Here is a 27,181-nt window from a genome sequence, read left to right on the forward strand (position 1 = left end):
TCAGAGTGGTAGCCGTGTTAGTTTGTATCAGCAAAACAAAAAAAACCCGAGGAGTACTTGTGGCACCTTAAGACTAAGGCCTGGTCTACACTATGAGTTTAAGTCGGATTTAGCAGCGTTAAATCGAATTAACCCTACACCTGTCCACACAACGAAGCCATTTTTTTCGACATAAAGGGCTCTTAAAACCGATTTCTGTACTCCTCCCCAACGAGGTGATTAGCGCTGAAATCGACATCACTGTTTCGAATTAGGGTTAATGTGGACGCAATTCGAAGGTATTGGCCTCCGGGAGCTATCCCACAGGGCACCATTGTGACCACTCTGGACAGCACTCTGAACTCGGATGCACTGGCCAGGTATACAGGAAAAGCCCCAGGAACTTTTGAATCTCATTTCCTGTTTGGCCAGGCGAGCTCATCAGCACAGGTGACCATGCAGTCCCAGAATCGAAAAAGAGCTCCAGCATGGACCAAATGGGAGGTACTGAATCTGATCACTGTATGGGAAGAGGAATCTGTGCTATCAGAACTACGTTCCAAAACATGAAATGCTAAAACATTTCAAAAAAACTCTGAGGCCATGAGGGACAGAAACTACAGCAGGGACGCAATACAGTGTCGCACGAAACTTAAGGAGCACAGACAAGTGTACCAGAAAACCAAAGAATCAAATGGACGCTCTGGGACAGAGCCCCAGACATGCCGCTTCTACGCTGAGCTGCATGCAATTCTGGGGGAGGGGGGCGCCACCACTACCCCACTCCTGTCCGTAGACTCCAATGATGGAGTACTCTCCGCCATGCCCGAGGATTTTGCGGATGGGGAAGATGAGGAGGAGGACAAGCTTGAGGAGAGCACACAGCACACCGTTCTCCCTGACAGCCAGGATCTTTTTATCACCCTGACTGAAATACCCTCCCAACTCAACGAAGCTGGAGAAGGGACCTCTGGTGAGTGTACCTTTTAAAATATAATACGTTATAAAAGCAAGCATTTTTTAATGATTAAGTTGCCCTGAGGACTTGGGATGCATTCGTGGCCAGTACAGCTACTGGAAAAGTCTGTTAACATGTCTGGGGATGGAGTGGAAATCCTCCAGGGACATCTCCATGAAGCTCTCCTGGAGGTACTCTAAAAGCCTTTGCAGAAGGTTTCTGGGGAGAGCAGCCTTATTCATGGTAGGACACTTTACCACGCCATGCTCGTAGCAAGTAATCTGGTATCACTGCATGACAAAGCCTGGCAGCATATGGTCCCGGTGTTTGCTGGCAATCAAGCAACATCCATTCTTTATCTCTATGTTATCCTCAGGAGAGTGATATTGTTCATGGTAACCTGGTTGAAATAAGGGAATTTAATTAAGGGGACATTCAGAGGTGGCCGTTCCTACTGGGCTGTTTGCCTGTGGCTGAAAAGAAATCCACCCTGCAGTTAGCCACGCGGTTGGGGGGAGGGGCAAGGGGGGCATTGGCGCTGAGCTGTTCGCGTTTGGCTAGCAAGTATCTTCCCTGATACCAGCCACACGGTGGGGGGAGGGGTAAAGCAATCATCCCAGAGAATTGGATAGGGGGAGGTTAATTTGGTTTCTGCTGCTGCACGTTAAACAGGAAAACCGCAGCACTAAATGGCCAACTCAACGAGCTTTGCTTGGTATGGGAGAGAAGGGCACTGCTGTTATGAAGGTTGCAAAAGCCGAAAGACTATAGCTTACCATGGCCGCCTGCAAGCCGAATTCTGATGCCCAGCACTGTGTGTATGATCTCTAACACCAAAGCCACAGGCACTAAATAGAAGATGCAAAATGCGACCTTGTACCAAAATCACATGTGCTATGTAATGCGAATAATGTTGTTCACCGTGAAAGAGTATAGCCATTATTCTGTAAAATGTATCTTTTAAAATACTTCACTCCCTTTTTTTCTTCCAGCAGATGCAAATGTTTCAAACCTCCCTCCTCCGTCCCAAAGGCTATATCAGAAAAGGCGGCAAAAAAAACGCATGCGCGATGAAATGTTCTCTGAACTCATGCAGTCGTCCGGCACTGACAAAGCTCAGCAGAATGTGTGGAGGGACACAATAGCAGAGTACAGAAAAGTGGCCAATGAATGTGAGGAGAGGTGGCGGCAGGAAGATCAGAGGAGGCATGAGGCAACGCTGGGGCTACTGCGGGATCAAACGGACATGCTCCGGCGTCTGGTGGAGGTTCATGAACGGCAGCAGGATCACAGACTGCTGCTGTAGCCCCTGTTTAACCACCCTCCCTCCTCCCCAAGTTCCATAGCCTCCTCACCCAGACGCACAAGAACGTGGGGGTGGGGGCCAGAAGGCTCCGGGCACCCAACCACTCCACCCCAGGGGACAGCCCAAGCAACAGAAGGCTGTCATTCAAGAAGTTTTAAAGTGGCCTTTTTCTTCCCTCCTACCCTCGTCCCACACCCCACCCGGGCTACCTTGTGAGTTATCTCCCTATTTTTATAATCAATTGATAAAGAATACGTTTTTAAATAATAGTGACTTTATTTCCTTTGCAAGAAAGCTGTGATCAAAGAGGAGAGGGTGGGTGGCTTACAGGGAATTTAGAGGCAACCAAGGGGGTGGGTTTTCATCAAGGAGGAACAAACAGAAGTGTCACACAGTACCCTGGCCAGTCATGAAACTGGTTTTCAAAGCTTCTCTGATATGCAGCACTTCCTGTTGGCTCTTCTAACCATCCTGGTGTCTGGCTGCACGTATTCAGCGGCCAGGCGATTTGCATCAACCTCCCACCCTGCCATAAATGTCTCCCCCTTACTCTCACAGAGATTGTGGAGTACACAGCAAGCAGCAACAACAATGGGAATATTGGTTTCGCTGAGGTCTGAGTGAGTCAGTAAACTGCGCCAGCGACCCTTTAAATGTCAAATGCACACTCTACCACCATTCTGCACTTGCTCAGCCTATAGCTGAACAGCTCCTTACTACTGTCCAGGGTGCCTGTGTACGGCTTCATGAGCCAGGGCATTAAGGGGTAGGCTGGGTCCTCAAGGATAACTATAGGCATTTCAATATCCCCAAGTTATTTTCTGGTCTCGGAAGTAAATCCCTTCCTGCAGCTGTTTAAACAGACCAGAGTTCCTGAAGACGCGAGCGTCATGAACCCTTCCCAGCCATCCCACATTGATGTTGGTGAAACATCCCTTGTGATCCACCAGTGCTTGCAGCACTATTGAAAAGTACCCCTTGCCGTTTATGTACTGGCTGCCCTGGTGGTCCGATACCAAGATAGGGATACGAGTTCTGCCTATAGCCCCATCACAGTTAGGGAATCCCATTGCAGCAAAACCATCTAGTATGACCTGCACATTTCCCAGAGTCACTACCTTTGATAGCAGCAGCTCAATGATTGCATTGGCTACTTGCATCACAGCAACCCCACAGTAGATTTGCCCACTCCAAATTGATTACTGACTGACCGGTATCTATCTGGCGTTGCAAGCTTCCACAGGGCTATTGCCACTTGCTTGTGAACTGTGAGGGCTGCTCTCATTTTGGTATTCTTGCGCTTCAGGGCAGGGGAAAGCAAGTCACAAAGTTCCATGAAAGTGCCCTTACACATGCGAAAGTTTCACAGCCACTGGGAATCATCCCAAACCTGCAACACTATGCGGTCCCACCACTCTGTGCTTGTTTTCTAGGCTCAGAATCAGCGTTCCATGGCATGAGCCTGCCCCAGTAACACCATGATCTCCAAATTGCTGGGGACCGCAGTTTTAGAGAAATCTGTGTTCATGTCCTCATCACCACACTTCCGTCGCCTCCTCACCTGGTTTTTCAGGTGCTAGTTCTGCATAAACTGCATGATAATGCTGAGATGTTTACAATGGTCATAACTGTTGCGGTGAACTGAACGGGCTCCATGCTTGCTGTGCTATGGCAACTGCTCAGGCAATCCATGGAAAAGGGTGCAAAATGATTGTCTGCTGTTGCTTTCATGGAGGGAGGGAGGGTTGACTGATGACATTTATCCATAACCACCCGCGACAAATTTTTGGCTCCATCAGGCATTGGGAGCTCAGCCTAGAATTCCAGTGGGCAGCGGGGACTGCAGGAACTGTGGGATAACTACCCACAGTGCACCGCTCGGAATGTCGACGCTTGCCACGGTACTGTGGACGCACACTGCCAAATTAATGTGCTTAGTGTGGACGCATGCACTCGACTTTATACAATCTGTTCCCAAAAATTGACTTCTGCAAAATCAAAGTACTTTCGTACTGTGGACATGACCTAACAAATTTATTTGGCCATAAGCTTTCGTGGGACTTTACATCAGCCCTGCCGTTCTAACTCGCTTTGGAGTGGGAAATAGCGGAAGATCACGGAACTGCAACTGGCTCCCTGCAGCTGCCTCTCTTTACTCTCATCCACACTGGAGAATTCAAGCTAAGGATAACTGCTTAAGTACGGTGATTTGAAAAAACCATCTTAGTTTGCAGAAAATGCCCATTTCTTAATGAGCTGATTTGATTAATAGAAGAGTTATTAAGAAAGCAATTTTCAGAAAAGTGGACTCTGCACGTCCACTCACTTGTGTACTTGAATCATCTTGTGGATGAATATTTAATTCCAAGAAATGTGTGTCCTTGAAGCAGTTATCAGGGAAGAGATATGTGTGAAAACAGTGAAGTTGAGACTGTGCCAGAGGCGCACGGTTCTTTATCAATGCTGAAATGAAACAGCTGCTTATTCTAACTGGATATGTGTACAACAGAGGTACCTAGAATTACACCATGAACTACGGAGCATATTACAGCCTCTGGCTAACTAATTAGAAATCCATTTCTGCATGTTCAGCATAGCCCTAGCCTTCACTACATCTACATCAGCATGCTGTTACTGCCCCATCTTAATCTAGGTGAAAGAACTCCCATCTAAAGCTCAGTACAGGGCCCTAAATACAAATTGATTCATGTTATGTTACCTGGAACCTACAATTGAGGCTGTCCTTCAGGTCTGTATATTGAAGTGCAATTGGAAATTATGTTCTTTGTCCACTACATGACACTGGCAGACCAGGTTCCACCTCATGCCAATGTCGTCCCACATGCCTCAACTGAATACTGATAAATACACAGCTGATCAGTTTGGCTCACCTCTATGTTAGTATTGTTAAAATAGGTATTAGAATGATAAGAATGTGGTTAGTATTAGACTTTACTGAATGCTTGTGAGTTGCTGCATGCATTAATCTCAAGGCTTGGCTACACTTGCGAGTTACAGTGCATTAAGGGAGCCCCGGGCGCACTAGCTCAATACCCATCTACACTGGCAAGGCTTGTAGAGCGCTCTGACTCCGCGGCTACAGCGCTGCTGGTACTCCACCTTGGTGAGTGGAATAACGTTTGCTGTGCCCCCGTTGGAGTACCGCGGCGTCAGTGTGAACGAGGTGTTGCATTACTGTGCTCTGATCAGCCTCCGGAAACGTCCCATAATCCCCTTAAATCAAGTGACCACTCTTGTCATTGTTTTTGAATTGCTGCAGGAATGCAGATATGCCCTTTGAAAGCTCCATTTCTGATATCCCGCTGCTTATCTGCTCCGAGACAAAACCACCATTAGTGTGGAATGCTGGGTGTGTGAGAGAGGGGCAGAGGGGGGGAAGATCCGCTGCTGTCTGAACTTACAAGACAGCATGCTGACATGCTCTCCCCCCACATACACACCACACACTCCCTGTCACACTCCACCCCCCATTTGAAAAGCACATTGCAGTCACTTGCCTGTTGGGATAGCTGCCCATAATGCATCACCCCCAATGCTGCTGCAAGTGCCGCAAATGTGGCCATGCCAGTGCGCTTGAAGCTGTCAGTGTGGACAGACTGCAGCGCTTTCCCTACTGCGCTCTCCAAAGGCTTGTTTAACTCAAAGCGCTCTACATCTGCAAGTGTAGCCATGCCCTCACTTATAATATTTGTATCCCTTATTGTAATGTAGTATTTGAGTGTTTGCACTGTAAGCCTCTGCAACTGTGTAAATCACCAGATAGGAGAGAGACATTAACTCATGTGGAATGCTGATCTCCAACAGAAGGTGTTCCTGCCTTACAAGGAAGGCACATCAACACCAGATGGACTAGCGTGGAACATTAAAGAGCACAAAAGACTTATTTTTACTCTCCTTCCTCCATGAGGACGGGTCTTGTAAGTGAATTCATAGAATATCAGGGTTGGAAGGGACCTCAGGAGGTCATCTAGTCCAACCCCCTGCTCAAGGCAGGACAGCTCCCCAATTTTTGCCCCAGATCCCTAAATCGCCCCCTCAAGGATTGAATTTACAACCCTGGGTTTAGCAGGCCAATGCTCAAACCACTGAGCTATCCCTCCACCCATCAGCTGAGTTTGCAGCTCTAAGCAGAAGAGGGGAAGAGAATAAATATCCGTAACAAGAAGGAACTGCATCTCTGTGCTGCTTGGAGTGAGGGGGGAAGGAGGGTAAAGTCTTCTAAGGGCTCGGCTACACTTACATTTTATAGTGCTCTAACTTGCTGGCTCAGGGGTGTGAAAAATCACTCCCGTGAGCGCAGCATGTCTGAGCGCTTTAAAGCACTAGTGTAAACAGGCTCCAAGCGCTGGGAGCCATGCACCCAGTGCTTAGAGCTAATCCCCTCGTGGAGGTGGATGACCAGGAGCGCTGGGAGAGCTCTCTCTCAGCACTTGTGCGCAACCACACTCGCACTTCAAAGCGCTGCCATGGGGGCGCACCCGCAACAGCGCTTTGAAGTTTCCAGTGTCGCCATGCCCTAAGCATGAGCAAGCGATACCTAGCTGTTTAGCCTGGGTTAGCCCTAAAGGACATATAGAGCTTGCTTATTACAGAACTTTCTATTACCTTTTCATCCTTAAGATAGTAACTCATTTGTGTATATATGTTTACCTGCTTTAACTTTACAAATAACTCATTTCCCTTTTTAATAAATCTTTAGATAGTTTATTATAGGATTGGCTACAAGCATCATCTTTGATGTGAGATCTAAAGTGCAACTGACCTGGGGTAGGTAACTGGTCCTGAGAGAAATCTGAATATTGCTGTGATCCTTGGTGTAAGGAACCATCTATCACAAAGGTAGTCTTAACTGTGTGGGAAGACAGATCAGAGTACTCCAGGGAACTGTCTGTGACTCCATGTTAAGGCTATTATAGTACCTGAGGAGATTTCACTTGTGCCCTGGTTCCTAACAGTCTGCCCTAACCTGTAGCTCACGACAGCTCATGCTCAAATAAATTTGTTAGTCTCCAAGGTGCCACAAGTACTCCTTTTCTTTTTGCAAATACAAACTAACACGGCTGCTACTCTGAAACCTGCCCTAAGGTTGGTACTCATGTTCATGAGCCACTGCAAGACAGTGTGACACACTAATTCATCAAAAAGAGATTTAAGTTATTCAGCAAATGAATGTCTGGTGAATGTTTCTTTACAAAGGCTCAAGACATGCACCTGAAAGTGAGTAACCCCTTTGTCCTATCAGTAGTATGCATTTGCCTCTTAATTTTAGACTCATGATTTATGCAGAATATAAATTATTTTGCGTTTAATAACAAAAGTGTAGTATGCTATAGACATGTGCAGGGCTCATATTTTCTGAGTACATATTTGATACTTGGCAATTTCCTTCACTCTGATATTTCTAGAAATTTCTACAGGAGACATCTGTCCCAAGAATTATACTGAAAAATTGGTAGTATTTTGTGAGTGGATAAAAGGTATGTGTATCAAAATATCTGCCTTACTAAGGGTATTGGTGCACACCCTGATGATAGAAGGTACTTGAATTTTTTCCAAGTTTGATGAATGACATGTCTTTTTCTAATTTCTTGATGGACTGAACATAAGTATCTGCCATCTGTCAAGAAACTGGAGAATGAGAAACAGGACACAGAGTCAATCCAGCTTTCTGATTTACCACATGTAGATGTAACACAATTTGTTGAGACCCTGACTGATGTTCAAGTTAGAATGCAGCCAAAACCTCTCCCTTTCACAGACATCCCCCATACCCTGTAACTTACTAAATTGTTTTGTGCTGGATACAATGTGTTATATAAATTACTCCCCAGAGACACTGGAATCTTTCAAATTTAGATCAAAATGCTTCAAGACTGCAATGAAATTGATCAAAAAATCCATAGTTATCCAAACAACAGATGAAAGGACTTTAATTTGGTGAAAGACATTTAAGACAATTTTTTAATTTAATGCCAGCCCTAAAAAAAGGGACAGTTAAATTTTCAGTTGTGGGAAATTGGTTGGGGTGTGGGTGTGTGTGTGTGTGTGAAAAATTATTTAATGACAACAGATGTGGAGATTAAAAAAGTTAAAGCTTTATAGCCATTAAAACACAAATTGTCAACATCATATGCTAAAATATACAAAGTAAATTGCCTTAAATCAAACTCTAATAAGTTCTCAAGAAGTTTCTTATTTTGCCAGTCTGTAAATTTCAACTATCATCAGTATTATATGAAAATATTTTTTCAAAGATTTGTGAGTGTACAGTGAAATTGGCATGCATCAATAAAAACCTATTCCTTCCATGCTTAACTATGAATCACAACAACAACTTGCATATTTATATTCCGGCCAAACTGATTTGATACATGGAGGATCAAAATCATCTGAGAATAAAGCTAATCGAGACTGATGCCAATTAAGGCCATCTACACAAATTATTGGTGGTTGGGAATAGTCTGTTTCTCTCCCTCCATTCTCCCCACAAAATGAAATTAAGATGACCTCTCAGGATTAAACATACGACTCCTAACTCATTATATTTATGAATGTGAGTTTTTAGACAGCACAACTGTTTAGGAACTGGTGTATAGGTGCCATTCTCAAATAAATATTGTGGTTCTATGCACCCCTCCCCCTTCCCGCCATCAGCTGGGATTTCCTTGATCGTAGATTTTAACATTGCACGCTACTGGACTCCTATCTCAGTGGCCAGCTGGGAAAATGGAGGAAGTACAGACCTCTTTGTCAGACATGGAAGCAACACATGGCCAGAGGTGAGCAGCCATTGCAGGCAAGCAAGCCAAAAAAGCAAAGGTCAACAAGCCATTAGCCAAAAGCTAAGGCTTCTTCTTTCCTTCACTTTTTTAGGACGGTGGCTTACCTGATTCCTCCTCCTTTAAATTTCTTAGATGAATTCAGAATGAGATACTCCTCTTCTCAAGTCTAATCCTACCCCTTTGGGTGATGTCAGAGGTCACATTTAAATAAACAAAACAAAAATAAAAATCCCAACTCCCCATTCCAGTAATTTTGGGCTCCGAAATCCCACAGATCCAAAAATATATCTAGTCAGCAGGTCTATACATATTTTGACACTCTTCAGGTCATGGGTCAGTTTACAGACATTCTCTCAACAAAACCTACAAAAGTCAAAAGGTCAACATTTTTTTTTAAAAAATGCAAGGCTAATAAAAAATTTGAAATAAAAAAAAATACGAAAATACCAATCAGACATTCTCTCAGCCATGTAGATAGAATACTTCCTCTTCTACAGACAGATGCTTATAATTTCCTCTTTCATATTGTGGTACTCAACAGTTTGACTTGCACACACAAAATCTGGCTGAAAGGTTAGACTAACTTGGTTGAGCAAGAAAGTCTTTTCCTTCTAAAAATCGCAACTGTGTCGTTCAGTTTTTATACATAGGCCTATCTGCCTCCGAATCGGAAAGGAGTGGTGAGCGCTGCATTGCAATGGCTATTATAGCAACACCAGGGGAAGGAGACTTTGGAAAAGGGGAGATTGAGAAGATGACTGCAACTGACTTAATCACAATCTGCTTCCTGGCCTTCTCCATAACAACGTGCTGTCTCTTGTTTGGAGCTTTGGTAATGCTATCATTCAGCATCTCTAGTAATAATGACAGTAATGGCAAAAGTAAATAAAGGAGGCAGAAGAAAATTTTTGCCACTCCCACTATTTATTACACCTTTTTTAATTGGGGTGTATACAAACACACATGGATACCCTCCATTGAATATTTCAGGTTCTGCTTCGATCCAAACCATTGTTGTCACAGATCTAAATTATTTTATACAAATACATTTTTTATATGTTGATTGTGCTAATATAAGAAAAGTTAGCTCATTCTCCTTCCCTCTCATCTCAATTATTGCTATTTCTTTGTTGAAGTAGTATATAAAACTGAGGTTAAAACTGTTAAATCCATACTGATATGCCCTATATAAATGAACAACAATGAAAAAGGACTACTACTTTTCTTTTCTCTTCACACCACGTTACTTTACAGCTTTTTTTTTTTTAAATGATATTGATTTTGAAAATTTAAAAGAAATACCACAAAATATTTAGGAAGCACTGCTACCGAGACAGCTCCACCACATGCTCCCCAGAACATCAGATGCTGCCTAAAAACTATTTAATTTAACCAATTTCATTTTGCAAGTGATGTATTCTTTAAAAAACAAGGGGGATGCATGTTTTTTAGGTTCTGTAGGCCAAGCTTACTGCACAAACCAGCTCCTTGCTGAGTCCTCCATTTCACCCTACAAGCTCTCTGTGTGCCAGCCTCCCATCCATCTCTATTTCAGGGATTCCTAGCAATGCTCCCCAATCTCCTGACAGGGATTGTATGTGCAGCCCCATGCCTCAGCAGGGTCACCCATTCTCCCCACTATCCCAGCAGCTGTGTTCCTTTCCCTTCCCCCTCTCACCCCAAATCAGGGCCCCCCATTTTCTCACCATGCCAAGGGTTCTGTTGGTCTCTCCTCCCTCCCAATCCCCAAAGTACCTTTCTTTCCCCCGGACTGGAAGAGAGGGGTGAACCTCTCTGCCTCACCTGGAACAGACTTTGAGGAAGAGGTGTGACATTCCCCAGGGTACAATCTGGACCATTGAACTGCTGTGTCCTCTCAGTTCTCCAACCTGGGGTGCTTCTTACCGTGCTCCACTCTGGGAACAACCACTCCTGGTCTACTTACACACAGTCTCTAGAATTGCCTATAAGTGTAACAGAATGAATGCTATAACCAGCCGCTCATGAATTACACCACAGGAAAACACCAGCAAACTCTCCAACCCAGACTTTCCCCAGAAATAGGCATCTTGTACTGCCCAGCACGCTACTAGACAATGCAAGCTCATATAAAGTCCATCATTTCATCCATGAAAATTACATGCACAAGCCTTGTAGTTTCCCACACACTTTAATCCAAACACACTGGATACATAAAACAAATAAAATAAATTTATTAATGACACAAAGAAAGATTTTAAGTGACTAAGGGTATATCTACACTTACAAGTTTTGCACCAAAAGTTATAGCACTTTTATTAAAGCACTTTAATTAAAAGCGTTGTTGCATGTCCACACTAGCTCCTTGTATCTCTGGAACACACTCACACTAGCAGCTCTTGCAACGACAAAAAGAGAAGTGAACTGTTGTAGCTATCCCACTATGCAACTGGCCGCAGGGTGCTTTGGGAAGGGTTTGCAATGCCTCATGGGGCAGGTACAGCATCACATGATGCAGATTTCTCAATCCCATTGCCAGCTGCTTTTCAGCTGAAGTATGGAGGGGAGCGTGTGAAACAGGGAGCCTGTGTATGGAGGGGGAGGGGGGGAACAGACAGCGTGTGTTGGGGGAGAATGTGTCGGCATGCTGTCTCGTGAATTCAGACAGCCGCAAGAAGCTACCAGTCCTGAGACGAGGAAGGCGGAGACCCCGACCTCAGCTCCCGCCTCCCTCTCTGGCTCTGCACAGCACAGAGTCTCTCTCGCCGTCAAACACACATATCCACCCCTGCCTGCCTGCCTCTGTTCATATTGTGGATGACAGCAGGGGCATTCCACATTAACGATTTGCTTTGTGTCCCGGAGCAGAGCAGCACAGCATGCCAGCTGTCAGAACAGAGCTTTGAAAGGGGAGGGGTGCACCCCTGCAGAGTTGTGGAGTTCAAAACAACAAGCAGAGTGGTCACTCCAGGCATTGTGGGACACTTCTGGATGAGACCAATTACAGCGATAAAAGCAATCAAGGCATTCACACGGGCAGCCTTAGCGCAAAAAGCCTTATCAGTTTCATTGGGGTGGTTTTATTACAGCGCTGCAACTGAGGAGTTTTGGGGCAAAAAGTAATGAGGTTACGAAGAAAATAAAAGGTAAAACACAGCTACCATCTAAAGGTACGTCTTCACTAGCAACGTTAAAGTGCTGCTAAGGCAGCGATTTAACATGGCTGTGTAGTTGCAGCACCAGTGCTAGGAGAGAGCTCTCCCAGCATGATGATAAAAAAAAAAACAACCCACCTCCAGGAAGGAAGTAGCCCCCAGCACTGGGTGCACTGCCTACGCTGCCACTTGACAGTGCTGAAACTTGCAGCGCTCTGACTGTGGAGAGGATTCACACCCCTGAGCGAGAAAGTTGCAACACTGTAAAGTTGCAGTGTAGACAGGCCTACTTTAGCAAGCTAAGTGAATTAAAAGCAAAGGTTTTTCTCACCACATGCTTTTTTGCAGTCTTTTACTGGCTGAACGCCTCTTCAGACAGGACTCCTCCTCTCCCTACTTCAGGAGTTGTTGACACCATGAACAGAGAGAAAGGGAGGAGTGCCCTAAGGCATTGTCCTCTCTTATAATCCAATCTTTTGTGCTAGAAGCATCTCCAGCTGTTTCACAAAACCTGTTTCCAGCTGAGCCATGAGTGACAGAAAGTCTGTTTGGAGGGAACTTTAAACTGTTCCTTTGTTCAAGATGTAGATTTTCTCACTCACACCTTTTCTCCTGCTAAAGAATGGCCATTTAACCAGTTGATTTCGTTGAAATCTGGCTAGGGTGTTGGCTAGCCTTTCTGTTTCTGATGAATTGGTCTGTGGGCACGCCCCAAAAATTATAACATACTTCAGTAACATCATGCAATAAAATATTACAACATTACACACAGTATTGCCACACGTATTTCAACAAGACAATAATATTCACCAGATTACGAGTTTCAAATGACACCTCACAAGGCATACTTTGTACAAAACTTATTATAATCCTGTAAAAGAATAAATATAGGGGTACAGACTGTCAGAGCAGGACATTAGGAAAGAGGAAGGAAGGAAAGAATGAAGCCTTCTCTTGCCTCTCCCTTTGACTATGCCCTGATGGCTGAGTATTCTACCCACAGCTCCCAGGACCAAAAGCAATTATTTCTCATTTGCCATTCAGGTGTCAACATATTACACTCCATTGGAGGATGAGCAGGCGTGTTGTTATGCTGTCAGATGTTAATTGGTCGCATTAACAGAGGACAGTGGCTCAATGTGTCTCCTTTTTCTCCTCTTTCGATGTTCCAATTGTCCCCAAAATCAATTGGGGATGGAGTGAGTGGGATGGGGCCTCAGAAAAGGGGCAGGGCAAGGGTGTTCAGTTTTTTGCGATTAGAAAGTTGCAATCTTTAATTCAGAGGGCACTGCATCAAGGGAGGAATGCAAGTAGAGGTAATTTTTCAAAGCCATTAGTTGTCTTAGTACTTAGTCACGTCAGGTAAGTTTTTGAGCTTACTTACTTCTAATGACTAGAAGTGGTCCCAAATTTGGTTTTATGTTTCATACAAAAAAGTGGACCAACGATTGTCAATAAACCCACCCAAAACAAGCGTGATTGGTCAAAAAAAAACCTAACCCTCCAAGAAATAATCAGCAGTGGAAATTTGCATCTAAACGTCATGATGCTGGATAGGGATTGAGCAAACAAACACTCTGGGGCACAGAACAGTCCAAGAAAAAAAAAAAAAAAAAAAAAAAAGAGACAGACCTTGAGATAAGTGGGAAAAAACACTTACATGTTTTTACCATGGAGGCCTCCAGTTCATGTATAAACCTTAAAACGGCCTAGCTTTTATCAGACAATCTCGGGTGGTCTGACTGCTATGTTAATTTTAAATTGCTCAGAGAAATTTGAGAGAGGATATTTAAGTAACTAGATTTAAAAGAATCAATATTTCTATTTGACATTCTATTTTTCAAACCGCAAATGCTCAAAACATTTCAGTGTTCCTTTTTTTTGTTTTGAAAGACTATAGAGTCTCTACAGACTGAAAAAAAATCCAGAGTTTGATCAAGAGGTCGGAGGCCTAGCAAATAGGGGTTAGCTAAGAGAAAGCAGAATAACTAAAGATAACCTTGCTTTTGCTAAGATATGCCTGGTCAGCAAAATGCCAGATGTTGGGGGCAATAATTGCATCTTATTCAAAGTTGCAAACAGAACAAAGAAGCTCTGTTTCTGTTGTGTTAGTTTCTTCTGTAGGGAGATGTTCTTCCCACACATCCAACCTTGAGTTTATGAAAGGTTCAAGCATGTCAGTATAATATATGACCTTCTCCCACCTCCCTTTCCCAGGGACCAATGCCTGCCTTAAAACATAAATAAGCACCTTGAAAAACAATCTTTATTGCCATATACTTTCACTGTTTCTTTGCTTTTACCCCTAGATATGTATCTGTTGGACAACCAAAGAGCTACTTCATTCATGGACCCCAAATCAGAATTCAACATATATTTTATACTAATACATTTATTAAAGTACTAATTAAATGCTAAATGTTAATTTGTCAACTTGAGACCTTGGGTGGAGACATTATGTAACATTTGACCACTGGCTACTGTGCTATCATATCTTGCAGCTAAACCTATCCGGGGGTGTGGGACTGCCTACTCTGTCACTTTCCCCCACTCATGGAAAATCCATACATTCCATTATAATCAATTGATTGACAGTGTCTCTGAGCCTAATTAGCAAGGTGACACTCCGTCAGCACTGTACGTAATGAACTCCCATGTTTGACCTCTACACGGTGCAGATTTATGTCCTTCAAAGTAAAATAATAATTCTAAAGGAACTTACATTTTGATCTTTGTTGACTATACCATATTAGGTTACCTAAAGATGAGTCCCTTCACATCTTGCAGAAACCAGCACAATGTTTACATTCATTAAAGAGTTTGTAGATATCTGATATGCTGCTTTCTTGTTGTCAGGAAACCATATTGTTGAACATACGAATCAGGCATCATTTGGTGCGGGTGCACTTTCTTTATAAAGAGAAATCATCAAAATACAAAATAAAATACCATACATAATTTTTAAACAACCTAATAACATTGAGCAAATTTAAAGTCCGGATAATATAACTTCTTTTACAGCCACATATTCTAACATTATCCTGGCACATGTGCAATGAGCTCAGTCAGATTTAACTCACTTTTCTAAAGGACAAAGATATCCTTAGTTGAAATCAAAGTTCTCTAGTTACTAATTTAGAAAAAATTGAATTGCATCAGACATAGGCATAACTCACCAACCATAACTGGAAAAAACAGAACAGAGTTCAAACTAGAAATACATTTTTTCATTTGGTTCTTATGTCCTCATAGTAGTTCTTACGCTGTCATGAAAGTATTCTCCACTACACCTGTGACAGTCAGGAAAAGATTCAGCTCACCATGTGGGAAGTTAAGCATACAGGGAAACTGTGGCGCACAGAAATCAGAATATATCCCTTGCAGCCAGAGTGATCAAGCTTTTTTAGGCTTTGTCTAGATGAAGAAAATAGTGCTTTTTTCAGGCAAGTTAGCTCAACAGCCCCAATATGTCTACATTAGTGTTAAGCGAGGTTTTCAGTTGAGTTAAATTAGCTCAATATAGCTAACTTAACTCACTGAAAACCCCATTTAACACTAACAGAGACATTTTGGCCTAATGCTAAAATTGGACCTCCTAGATTGAGCTAAAGGTGTTAAATCATGTTTACACTGGTGCTATATGGCGTTTTCAATCTAGTTAAATTAGTGGACCACAGCTATGGACTTACAGTCCTAAAGCACATTATGGAAGTTTAAACATTCTTCCACAACCACTGTTATGGTTGGTTGGTTGGTTGGTTCAAAAAGGAGGACTGACGCCCCAATTTCCTAAAGACACTTTATGGAACTCTTAAGAAGATTGTCTACACATTTGCACCAAAGTATGTTGGAATTTTTTTTAAGCATAAGGAGAACTTTGATCGAAACACAGAGCATATTTTACATAACACAGTCCTTAACAAAGAGGAAATAATTTACAAAAGTGATGAACGATTTGACAGATTACAAGCTCCTGACATTACCATCCCAGTCTTATTGAAAATGTAGTTTCAAAGTAGCATCCACAAGATTTCTGAAATATTTCTACTATTTTAGCCAACAAGACTCATCCCAAATATAGAGATCATAGGTTGTATCCAGAACAGGATGAAGAGGTTGGAGTACGGCTGATGGACAAAATCCTGAGTTTTTTTTTTTCCTTTTAGCACTTAAATTTGATGATCCCACTTTCTAACCCAAATATATGTTTGTGAAACAAGCTGTCACAGATGCATCAAAGTGGTAGAAAATAAAGTAAAATCATCGAAGACTAGACATTTGAATTCAGAATTTTGCCAATTTTTAAAAGACCTTAACATCCTGGTCCAGACAACTCAGTCAACCACGTTTTACAATTTGTTTTGTCAAAACTTTCTAATAGGGTAAGTGCTAAAAAAGCAAGTAAGGGCTTGTCTACACATACAGTTATTCAGGAACAACTATTCCAGAATAACTCCATGTGTGGACACTCTTATTCCAGAAAAAGAGTGCCTTGATTCCTATTCAAATTAATGCATTTTGAAAGCAGGTTAAAATAACAGGAACAAGGCACTCTTATTCTGGAATAAGACTGTCCACAGATGGGGCTTATCTACATGGAACTTTTAGTGCACAGCAGCAGGGTCCACATGGTGATTTAGGGCATGGCTACACTTGCAGATGTAGAGCACTTTGAGTTAAACCAGCCTTCCGAGAGTGCAGTAGGGAAAGCGCTGCAGTCTGTCCACAATGACAGCTGCAAGCACACTGGCGTGGCCACATTTGCAGCGGCATTGGAAGCGATGCATTATGGGCAGCTATTCCACAGAGCACCTCTTCCCATTCTGGCACTGTGGCTTGTGGAAAGGAGGCAGGGGGTGTGGGGCATTCTGGGTCCTGTCCCAATGCCCCATGATGCATTGGTTTGCATTCCAGCAACCCCTCTGCTTCCGTGCACATTTGGCGCCATCTTTCGATGTTTTTTGTGCCGTGTGCTCTGTCTTCCTTTTTGATCTATGGGAATAGAACTTGAACTGCTGAGAAATATGCTGACAAGTTTCGCCAGCACATCACGTTTGGCGATCGAGTTACTCCTTAAGATCCAAACTGACAGTGAGGACTCCGACGATATCCACTCAAGTAACGCATACGACACAAGACTGCTTGTGGCATTCATGGACATGCTCACCACTGTGGAAAGCCGCTTTTGGACTTGGCAAACAAGCACTGAGTGGTAGGATCACATTGTCATGCAAGTCTGCAATGATGAGCAGTGGCTACAGAACTTTTGGATGAGAAAAGCCAGTTTCATGGGTCCGTGTGAGGAGCTCGCCCCCACCCTGTGGCGCAAGGACACGAGATTGAGAGCTGCCCTGATGGTGGAGAAGTGGGTGGCTATTTATAAATACAGGAGAGGGAGAGGAATTATTTAAGCTCAGCACCAATGTGGACACAAGAACAAATGGGTATAAACTGGCCACCAGGAAGTTCAGACTTGAAATTAGATGAAGGTTTCTAACCATCAGAGGAGTGAAGTTTTGGAAAAGCCTTCCAAGGGAAGCAGTGGGGGCAAAAGATCTATCTGGTTTTAAGATTCTACTCGACAAGTTTATGGAGGAGATGGTATAATGTGATTTTGGTAATTAATTGATCTTCAAATATTCAGGGTAAATAGGACTAATCCCCTGAGATGGGATATTAGATGGATGGGATCCGAGTTTCGCAGGAAAGAATCTTCTGTAGTATCTGGCTGGTGAATCTTGCCCATATGCTCAGGGTTTAGCTGATCACCATATTTGGGGTCAGGAAGGAATTTTCCTCCAGGGCAGATTGGAAGAGGCCCTGAAGGTTTTTCGCCTTCCTCTGCAGCATGGGGCACGGGTCACTTGAGGGAGGATTCTCTGCTACTTGAAGTCTTTAAGCCACGATTTGAGGACTTCAATAGCTCAGACATAGGCGAGGTTTTTCGTAGGAGTGGGTGGGGGAGATTCTGTGGCCTGCGTTGTGCAGGAGGTCGGACTAGATGATCAGAATGGTCCCTTCTGACCTTAGTATCTATGAATCTATTGCAATCTGGAAGCTGGCAACTCCAGACAGCTACCGATCGGTCGCTAACCAGTTTGGAGTGGGAAAGTCGACCGTTGGAATCGTGTTGATGCAAGTTTGCAGACCCATTAATCGCATCCTGCTCAGAAGAACCGTGACTCTGGGTAACGTTCATGACATTGTGGCTGGCTTTGCACAAATGGGTTTCCCGAACTGCGGAGGGGCAATAGATGGCACACATATTCCAATTCTGGCACTAGCCCACCTAGCCTCTGAGTACATTAATCGGAAGGGGTATTTCTCTATGGTTCTCCAGGCGCTTGTGGATCACCATAGGCATTTCATTGACATTAACGCAGGCTGGCCCGGAAAGGTGCATGATGCTCACATCTTTTGGAACACTGGCCTGTTCAAGAAGCTGCAAGCCAGGACTTTTTTCCCAGACCAGAAGATCACTGTAGGTGAAGTCAAAATGCCCATTGTGATTCTTGGAGACCCCGCTTACCCTTTAATGCTGTGGCTCATGAAACCCTACACAGGGAGCCTTGACAGCAGCAAGGAGCGGTTCAACAACAGGCTGAGCCTGTGCAGAATGACTGTGGAATGTGCTTTTGGCCGTTTAAAGGGCCGCTGGACCTGGCCGATGATAGCATCCCCAAGGTTATATCCACATGCTGTACCCTCCATAACATTTGTGAAGGGAAGCGTGAAAGCTTCACTCAGGCATGGACCTTGGAGGTTCAACACCTGGAGGTTGAATTTGAACAGCCAGAGAGCAGGGCTATTAGAGGAGCCCAGCGCAGAGCTGCAAGGATTAGGGATATCTTGAGGGAGCAATTTGAGGCTGAAAGCCACCAGTAATGTCTGGTGCCCTGCACAGGAGTGAAGTGCAGTGGTTTCAATGTTAGTAGGAATCTGTGTTTGCTACGTTTACTTGCAATGCCTGTTGCTTTCCTGGGCTAAGGTATCTTTTACTTTATGCAATAATAAAGGAAGTTTTCAAAGCCAAAAAAATCCATTTATTGAAAAGAAACACAACTGCTTGGGAAACAGAAAAGGCACAAGGGTGCGGTGGGGAACTGTACAATTACAGATTTGCGTATGTCCTGTTATCATACTCAGCCTTCCTGTCTGGAGTGCTGTTCAATGAGTGCTGCACTTCAGGATGGCTATCCTGCATGGTGATGGGGGTTGAGTGCAGTGGGTAAGGGTCGTCGATTTCAGGGCTGGGTGGTGAAGCTACAGGTGTTGGAGACAGCTGGTGGTGATAAGAACCCAGATGCTGGAGAAAGTAGGTTGGAGGTGACATGGGGGCACAAGGGAAAGAGTTTTGGGGCAAGGGCTGCAGGCTCCACTTGCATGGCTACGAGCACTTGGATTGAGTCTGCTTGGCACTCCATGATGCTTATCAGCCGATCCGTGCTTTGCTGCCGGAGCACCATGCTTTTGTGCCGGCGCTCCTCATTCTGCTGGCGGATCCTCTTTTCACTCTCCTTCCACTCCTGCGCTTTTAGAATCTCATTAAGTGACTGTTGCATTACTTCATGCAGCATGCCTTCTTTGCTTCTACGCAGTCTCTTCCTGAGTCTTGAGATCTCAAGGTTGCATCTGTAAAGGCAAAATGCAACACTTAACAGAGCAGCATTGTTCACACCAGACAGAGCAATGATTCCCCTGTACTTAAGGAGGGAAAGCACAGTCTACAAAATAGCATAATTTGCCCATCCCAAAGAGAGCGCACATAATCCATGGAAGCCTCAAAATGGTGAGTAAGCACAGGGTCCAGGGGGAATGATTGTTTCATGGCTGTACTGTCCTCTGGGTTTCTGTGCCTTGAGGAGAGCCAACAGCAGCAGAGGGCCCCTATAGTGAACACTGTGCCCACATTTTCCACAGGAGTTCATCCTGGAGGACATCTCGCTGCTGAGGGTGACCTGGGAAGCAAGGGAGGGTCTTCTATTACAATGCAGCTTCTGCCCTGGCCCATATGCAGCTTGCCTTGTGCAGCAATGGCCCCTCCACCCCTCATGGCACAGTCATGTTAGCCTGACTGGGACAAGGACCACAGTGGCTCTCCCAAGAAACTTGTGCAAGCACATTGCCCAAGTTCTGGATGAGACCTTTGAAGAGATCACAGAGGCCGACTACTAATGTGAGAGCGCACATCAATGCCTATGCCGCATCTAGGCATGCATGCAGCCCTAACCCTCCTCGCCCCAAGAGCCCACACTGAACAATTTCCTTTCCAAAATAAAAACCACTTACCGGGCACCTCCTCTGGTGTTTCTCCTTCCCCAAGCACCAGCCGCCGCGACTGGCTACCTTCCTCCTGGCTTGAGAACAGCTCCAGGCTGCATGCATCTAGGGATTCCAGGATGCCTTCCTCTGCCTTAGCACCCTCGCTCCCACTTTGCTCCTCCTCCTCCTGCCTTGTTGAACTGGGCTTTGAAGCGTCCATGGTAGTACTCGGAGTGGAAGTGAGGTTGCCCCCAAGTATCACATCCAGCTCTCTGTAGAAACGGCAGGTCGCGGGGACAGCACCGGAGCAGCTGTTTGCCTCACGGGCCTTGCAGTAGGCATTCCGTAGCTCCTTCACTTTAATCCTGCACTGCAGTGCATCCCGGTCATGGCCCCTTTCCATCATGTCCCTTGATATCTGCCTGAAGGTATCATAATTCCTACAGCTGGAGTGCAGCTGGGACTGGACAGCTTCCTCCCCACAAACACTGATGAGGTCCAGCACCTCGTCATTGCTCCATACTGGGGATCACCTGGCATGTGGAGGCATGGTCACCTGGAAAGATTCGCTGAGAGCACTCCATGCCTGGCTGAGCAAACGGGAAGGGATTTTTCAAAATTCCCAGAGAATTTAAAGGGCGGGTCTGACGGTTGGTCACCTGAGGGCAGGGCAGTAGAGTTTAAACTGATGACCAGAGAGGCTAGAACAGGCATTGTGGGACACTTCTGGAGGCCGATCAGAGCACATTAACAGACCAGGGCGTCCACACTGGTACCGCAGTGCTCCAGAGGCGGTGCATCAAATGTTATTCCACTCGCCGAGGTGGAGTACCAGGAGTGCTCTAGCCACAGAGTCAGAGAGCTCTATGTGCCTTGCCAGTGTGGACAGGTCGTGAGTTAGAGCACACTGGGCTGCTTTAATGCGTTCTAACTCGCAAGTGTAGCCATGCCCTTAAGTGCACAGCAGACTAGTGTGTTTTACATTCACACCCCAGCATGATGCATGCTAAGGCTTGCTCTACACTTAGAAGTTAGTTTGACATAGCTATGTCAGTCAGAGGTGTGAAAAAAACACAACCTTGACTGACATAGCTTTGCTGATCTAACCCCTAGTGCAGACACAGCTATGTCGACAGAAGAATGCTTTGGTCTATATAGCTACTGTCATTCAGGGAGACGGTATTAATTAGGGTGACAAGATTGCAAGAGTAAAATATCAGGACACATGGGGGGGAGAGGGGAAGGGCCAGTCACAAGTGCACAGCCCTGACCAGAGCAATGGGGGAGAGGGGCGCACAGCCCTAGGAAGCTGCAAGAGCGGCATACAGTTCCTGCTGCAGCGCCTGCCACAACCCGTGGGGCCGGGGCACAGGCTCCAGCCCTGGCTGAAGCCACGGAGCAGGGGTGCATGATCCCAGTTCCAGCCTGGGCAGCGCTGCTGGCTCAGCCCAGCTGACAGTTACCTCACCTCTCAGCAGGGCCAGTGAGTGCAGCCAGAGGAATCAGCAGAGCACGTGGGAGTGAGTGTCTGGGAGGTCTGTGGGGGAGTACTGGGCCATGAGGGGGTGAAGGGTGCTTGGCAGTGGGGGAGGTTTGTGTGCTTTGGGGTGCTAGGCACTGGGAGGCCTGTTGGGGTGGATGGGGGGGGGGGGGGAAGTGTTGTGTCAGGGCCCTGGGCATTGAGGTCTGTGCGGGGCACTATGTAGTTGTAGTGGTGGGATTATGGGGAAGGGCACTGGTAGTGGGGGAGGGGGAGATCTGTGTGTGTTGGGGAACTAGGGAGTGGGGGGTTCTGTATGGGTTGCTGGGCAGTTGTGGTGGGTCTGTGGGGGGCTGGACGCTGGGCGGGGTGGTGGTGTGCAGGGCACTGTGCATTTGTGGTGGGAGGGTTGGGGGGTGGGCTGGGCATAGCTGGCCCAGGGGGCGCTGGGTCGGGGAGCTGTGTGGCACAGCATGGTCCCACCCCTAACAGGAAGGGGCATGCTGGCAACACAGGGCCAGGCGGACCAATGTGCATCTGGCCATGCCATGCATGCCCCAATTCCCCAGCCAGCCCCTCCGCCCACCTTCTCATTTGAGGGCTGGGGCGGGGATGGGGTCCAGGTGGCAGAATTGGACAGCAGGTCCCTCTAGTTCCTCGGGTTAGGAGCAGCCACAGGGCTCTGTGTGTTGCTCATGTCCGCAGGCCCTGCCCCCACAGCTTCCTGGGAGCTGCACAGAGCCAGGTAGGGAGCCTGCCAGCTAGGGTGACCAGTCCATCCCCATGGCAAACGGCATCCCGACCATACATAGGTCGGGATGCGGGACAAACATCTAACTATTGGGTTAATAGTTAATAGCTAATCCCAATTTTATCACAACGTCTAGTCACCCTAGTATTAATACACTGAAGGAAATACCCTTTTCAGTCAGTGTAGGCACATCTACACTATGGGGTTACGCCAACATAGCTACACCAACATAGTTAGGCTGATCTATAATCTCCGTAATGTAGATGTACCCCAAGACTCAATACAGACAAGCCCATGGAGTTTTTCAGGTCTGGCCTACACTAAAGTTAGGTTGACGCAGCTATATAGCTCAGGTCTGTGAAAATTCCACATTCCTGAGTGGCATAGTTCAACTGACCTACCCCGACCCCCATGTAAACAGCAGTAGGTCAAAGGATGAATTCTTTCTATTGACCTAGCTACTGCCTCTTATGGAAGTGGATTACCTACACCAACAGGAGAACCTCTCCCATCAGCGTGGGTAGCATCTACAGTGAAGTGTTACAGCGGTGTAGCGTTTCAAGTGCAGATAAGCCTTCAGGAGTAACACTTCCATGTGTAGTTAAGCCCTATGGCCTGGACTACGTCAGCACTTCCGCAGTTTCAGCAGAACTAACTAACATAGTGCTAAAGACTTCTCTGTAATAGGACTTCAACCACAGAGAATTCTTTCAAACTCTTCCCCAGTGTAGACAAGACTCAGAGCTAACTATTTAGCAGCTTTCACTAGCACTAAATTCCCACACAAAAGTAATCCTCTTACACTGTATTTTTAAACAGATTAATTCCATTCACAGATGTTTCTTTAAGAGGGTCCTTTTTTATCAAATATATTTTGATTTGGTATAGGGGATATATCAGCACATGAAAACTAAGGTGAACTGAAGCCAAGGGCAGAGGGCCAGGAAAATAAGGCCCAATTGCAAGACAATTACAAATGCCACAAAACCCTATTAATATATTACCATTATCCAGTGTTTCAGTTACAACATGGTTCTATTTTGTAACACAATTAACATCCCACCTACAGTACAAAACAGAACTGTGTTGTAATTGGGTCCCCGACAGTTTAAATTGTGGCGCTGATGGGCCCTAAAGCCTTGCCTACATTTGTATTTTTGTTAAAATCTTCCACCAATGCAGTTGCAACACTAGTGTAGACTGGCTGCCAGCCTACATTAGTGCTTCCATTATTGCATCCATTGGTTATGATGCACCATTATTACTGCCACGATGAGAAAGTTTTATCAAAAATGAAAGTGTTGACAAGGCCATCAAACAAAAAAAATCTGGGAAAATAAATACATTCTGTGAGGGAAGAACATAGAAAGAAGGGGGAAAGTCCATAAAGAATACTGTAAGTGTTTTTAAGAAGTTCTTTGCTCCTAGCTAAGTTTGTTTCTCAGGTGTGGAAAAAATTCACATCCCTAAATGCTGTAGGTATGCCAACCTAACCCCCAGTGTAGATGCGGCTAGGTTGATGGTAGGGATGTAAAATAGTAAACAGCTAAACATTTAACCGGTAAGCATTAGTTTTACCAGTTAACCCAGTTTAACCATTAATCCCCAGCCCTGGGCCGGCAGGAGCAGCTCCAGCCCCAGCCCTGCCAGCCAGAGCAACCCCGGGCTGCGCCAGCCAGCCAACCAACCCAAGCAGCAGCCCCAGCCCTCTCCCTTTAATGGGTTAATCAGTTAAACAATATAATTTCAGTCATTTAACCGATTAACTTTTTAAACAATATTTACATCCCTAGTTGAGGGAAGAAAGCTTCCACTGACCAAGCTACTGCTATTCAGGGAGGTGTATTCCCTACAGAGACAGAAAAACCCCTTCCATCTGTGTAGGAAACATCCACACTATGACACTACACTAGCACAGCTACAGCCAGTAGTGTAGACAAACCCTCAAACTGTCATGTTAAATAATGCTTTTATTTAAATGACCCTCTTGAAATTAACATGTCAGTGAGATGATATATATGCAGAAGGAACCAACTGACTTCTTTGCTACTGTTATTTTGTTTAACTGGAGGCTAACTCCCAGTAGGATTTGTATTTAGGTTTTTGTTCTATTTTTAGCAGGATTGCCACCCCTGACTTCAGCAAATGGGAGCACAAGTCAACCACAAGTCTTAATGAGCATGCTGAAAAATATATCACGGAGGAGGAACTGTAAATGTTTAAAAACTTAGCACTCAAGTTGTTTACATTAGTTGGAACAAGTTTAAAGTTGTTTAAAGGAAGGGGTCAAGGGAAAAATATGAAGAATATTGAAAATAAGAGTGCAATATTCCTGTCCAATATTTTAAATCACATCTCTACCAACATCAGCCATGTTGTACCACGTGATTATACTCTGGTTATTCCCGTAACCAACGTCTAAAGCATAGATTAAAATCATGTTTAAAATGGACAAAACATAAAAACACATTGTAAACAATCATGAGACTATTAAAAAACAAAAATGTCTAAAAATACTAATTTATTTTAAAGTAAATTGCATCATTTTGTGCATTGTTAGTTTCGCTTTAAGGTTCTCATGCATTCACTTTTTGAATTGAGAACACGGCAAACAGCTATTTCTTATGCTCCATAAGTTTTAAAAACAAATTAAACAAACATTTCCACAGGCTACACGTGTGAAGAATCTTTTACAAAAATCTATATTTTGGGGTGAATTTGAGTAGATCTGAATCTTGCAATAGCCAAACTAAGTGTTTGGAGACGAGCTGTAATACACTATCCTGACATGGCTGCTGTTATAGTATGAGGTAACAGAGTATGGAAGTTTGGAGGAACAATAGCATCTACACATACTTCTAGATTAGCAAGAAGAGAGTGAATCGTGTCAGGAATTTTGGTATTACAAGTGGCTTCCATACTTGTAATATACCTCATGACCACACATCAAAGTGATTGGAAGGGCGCACAAGTACTGCCAGCATTATTGTAATATCTAAATTTGCTTGAAGGCTCACAGATGGAATCCTATCACTTGCCAGTGTTATTTGATTTCTGGTTTGCCAAACCCCAAAGGGAGTGAGTGTAGAAAGGTAAACAGGGAGGCCATTTTTGCAATGAAAGATGCAGAGTAGGCCTTCTTGCACTGATTTCATTACATTAAAGTGGAGTTCATATGTCCACACTGCCCCTAAATCAATTTAACTCCCATGGATACAATTACAGTTTTGAACTAGAGTAACTTTTACTGATTTAAAACAAAAGAGCCTCTGATGGGAAATCATTCATGCGTGGCAGCAAGGCAGTTACTAACTAGTTAAGGAGGGTCCTACTCTTAGTGCAACTTTTGTGTGTGTACAGCCAAGAACTTGTATCCTCCACAGGGTCCTTCTGCACCCCTACAGTGCTAGCTTCAACTAAAAGCGCAGGTGGTGCAGTTGCTCCGCTACAAGTTCTTTTATTCCAGAATAATCCCTGTGGAAGTGGAAATGCACTAAAACTTCCACGACAGTGCTCGGAAAGAGCGAGTCCAGTCAATCTCCCAGTGTAGTCAAGCCCTAAGTCAAACAGCCTGCAAAGTCCTGCCAGCGCAGCCCCACCACGCCGCTCGGCATTTCCCAGGCTGGTTCGAAAAGATGGGAAATCTCCCACCACACAGGAAGCGCTGCCCGGGCGATACTCCCAGCTGCAGGCAGCTCATCTCCCAGCAGGCTGGTGAGTCCACGGGGGTGATGTGCAGGGGCCCCGGGGGTTCTCAGCCTTGTATGGGGAGGCGGAGAACACAGGACGGGGCGAGGGCAGCTCCCAGCGCCCCTATGGCCGGGGGATGAGTCGGGGAGGCCGGCAGCGGTGGGAGGGGGCGTGGGCCGCGACGCCCTGGCCTGTGCGGGTAGGACAAGGCCTCGCTCTGCAGCAGAGCCCGGATCGGCCGGCCCCGGAAGCCGGGCAGCTCGCCCCTGTTGGGAGCAAGAGGAACAACCGCCCGCAGGCTCCTCCCCGGCAGCCGCGGCCCCCTCACCCAACCCGCGCCGCGCTCCCTGTAGCGACCCCCCGGGGCCGCCCTTACCTCACACAGCTCCGGGGAGGCGCAGCCCTGAGCGGCCTCCAGCGGCTCGCTTCGCCCTGCGCCCGCCTACCCAGCCGCTTCCCGGGTTTTCCAATAGGTGCCCGGGGAGAGGAGGCTGCTCGGCGGCGGCAGGAGAGGGGGCGGCTCAGGCGGAGCGTGCGCCGCGCCGCGCCGCGGGGACACAGTGCCGCTCTCCGCCCAGGCGGGGAAGAACAGCCCGGGAGGAGGCGGCTCCGCGCTACTCTGCTCCCCCGCCCCCCGGGGCCTGGCCCAGCAGCGCCGCCCGCCAGGAAACCTCCCGCCCCAGCAGCAGAACCCGCGCCCAGCTCGTCTGCGGAGAGGAAGCCACAGGGTCGCCAGCTTTCTGACGGAACAAAACCTAACACCTTTGCCCCGCTCACTCCACCTTCCCCCTCCCTCTGTCGCTCGCTCTCCCCCCCCC

At 45.7% G+C, this 27,181-nt stretch overlaps 1 protein-coding gene across 1 annotated transcript in view; it reads right to left on the reverse strand.

Annotated features, from left to right (window-relative positions):
- The window catches only part of N4BP2 (NEDD4 binding protein 2), a 76,480-nt gene extending 49,536 nt beyond the window's left edge, over nucleotides 1–26,944 (reverse strand). The window contains 2 exon segments of the mRNA XM_043513937.1: nucleotides 14,903–15,090; nucleotides 26,740–26,944. The gene's annotated coding sequence lies outside the window, so the exon portion shown is untranslated.
- Nucleotides 26,945–27,181: the final 237 nt, after the last annotated feature.

The sequence above is a fragment of the Dermochelys coriacea genome, chromosome 4, assembly GCF_009764565.3.
Source record: "Dermochelys coriacea isolate rDerCor1 chromosome 4, rDerCor1.pri.v4, whole genome shotgun sequence".
Lineage (NCBI taxonomy): Eukaryota > Metazoa > Chordata > Testudines > Dermochelyidae > Dermochelys > Dermochelys coriacea.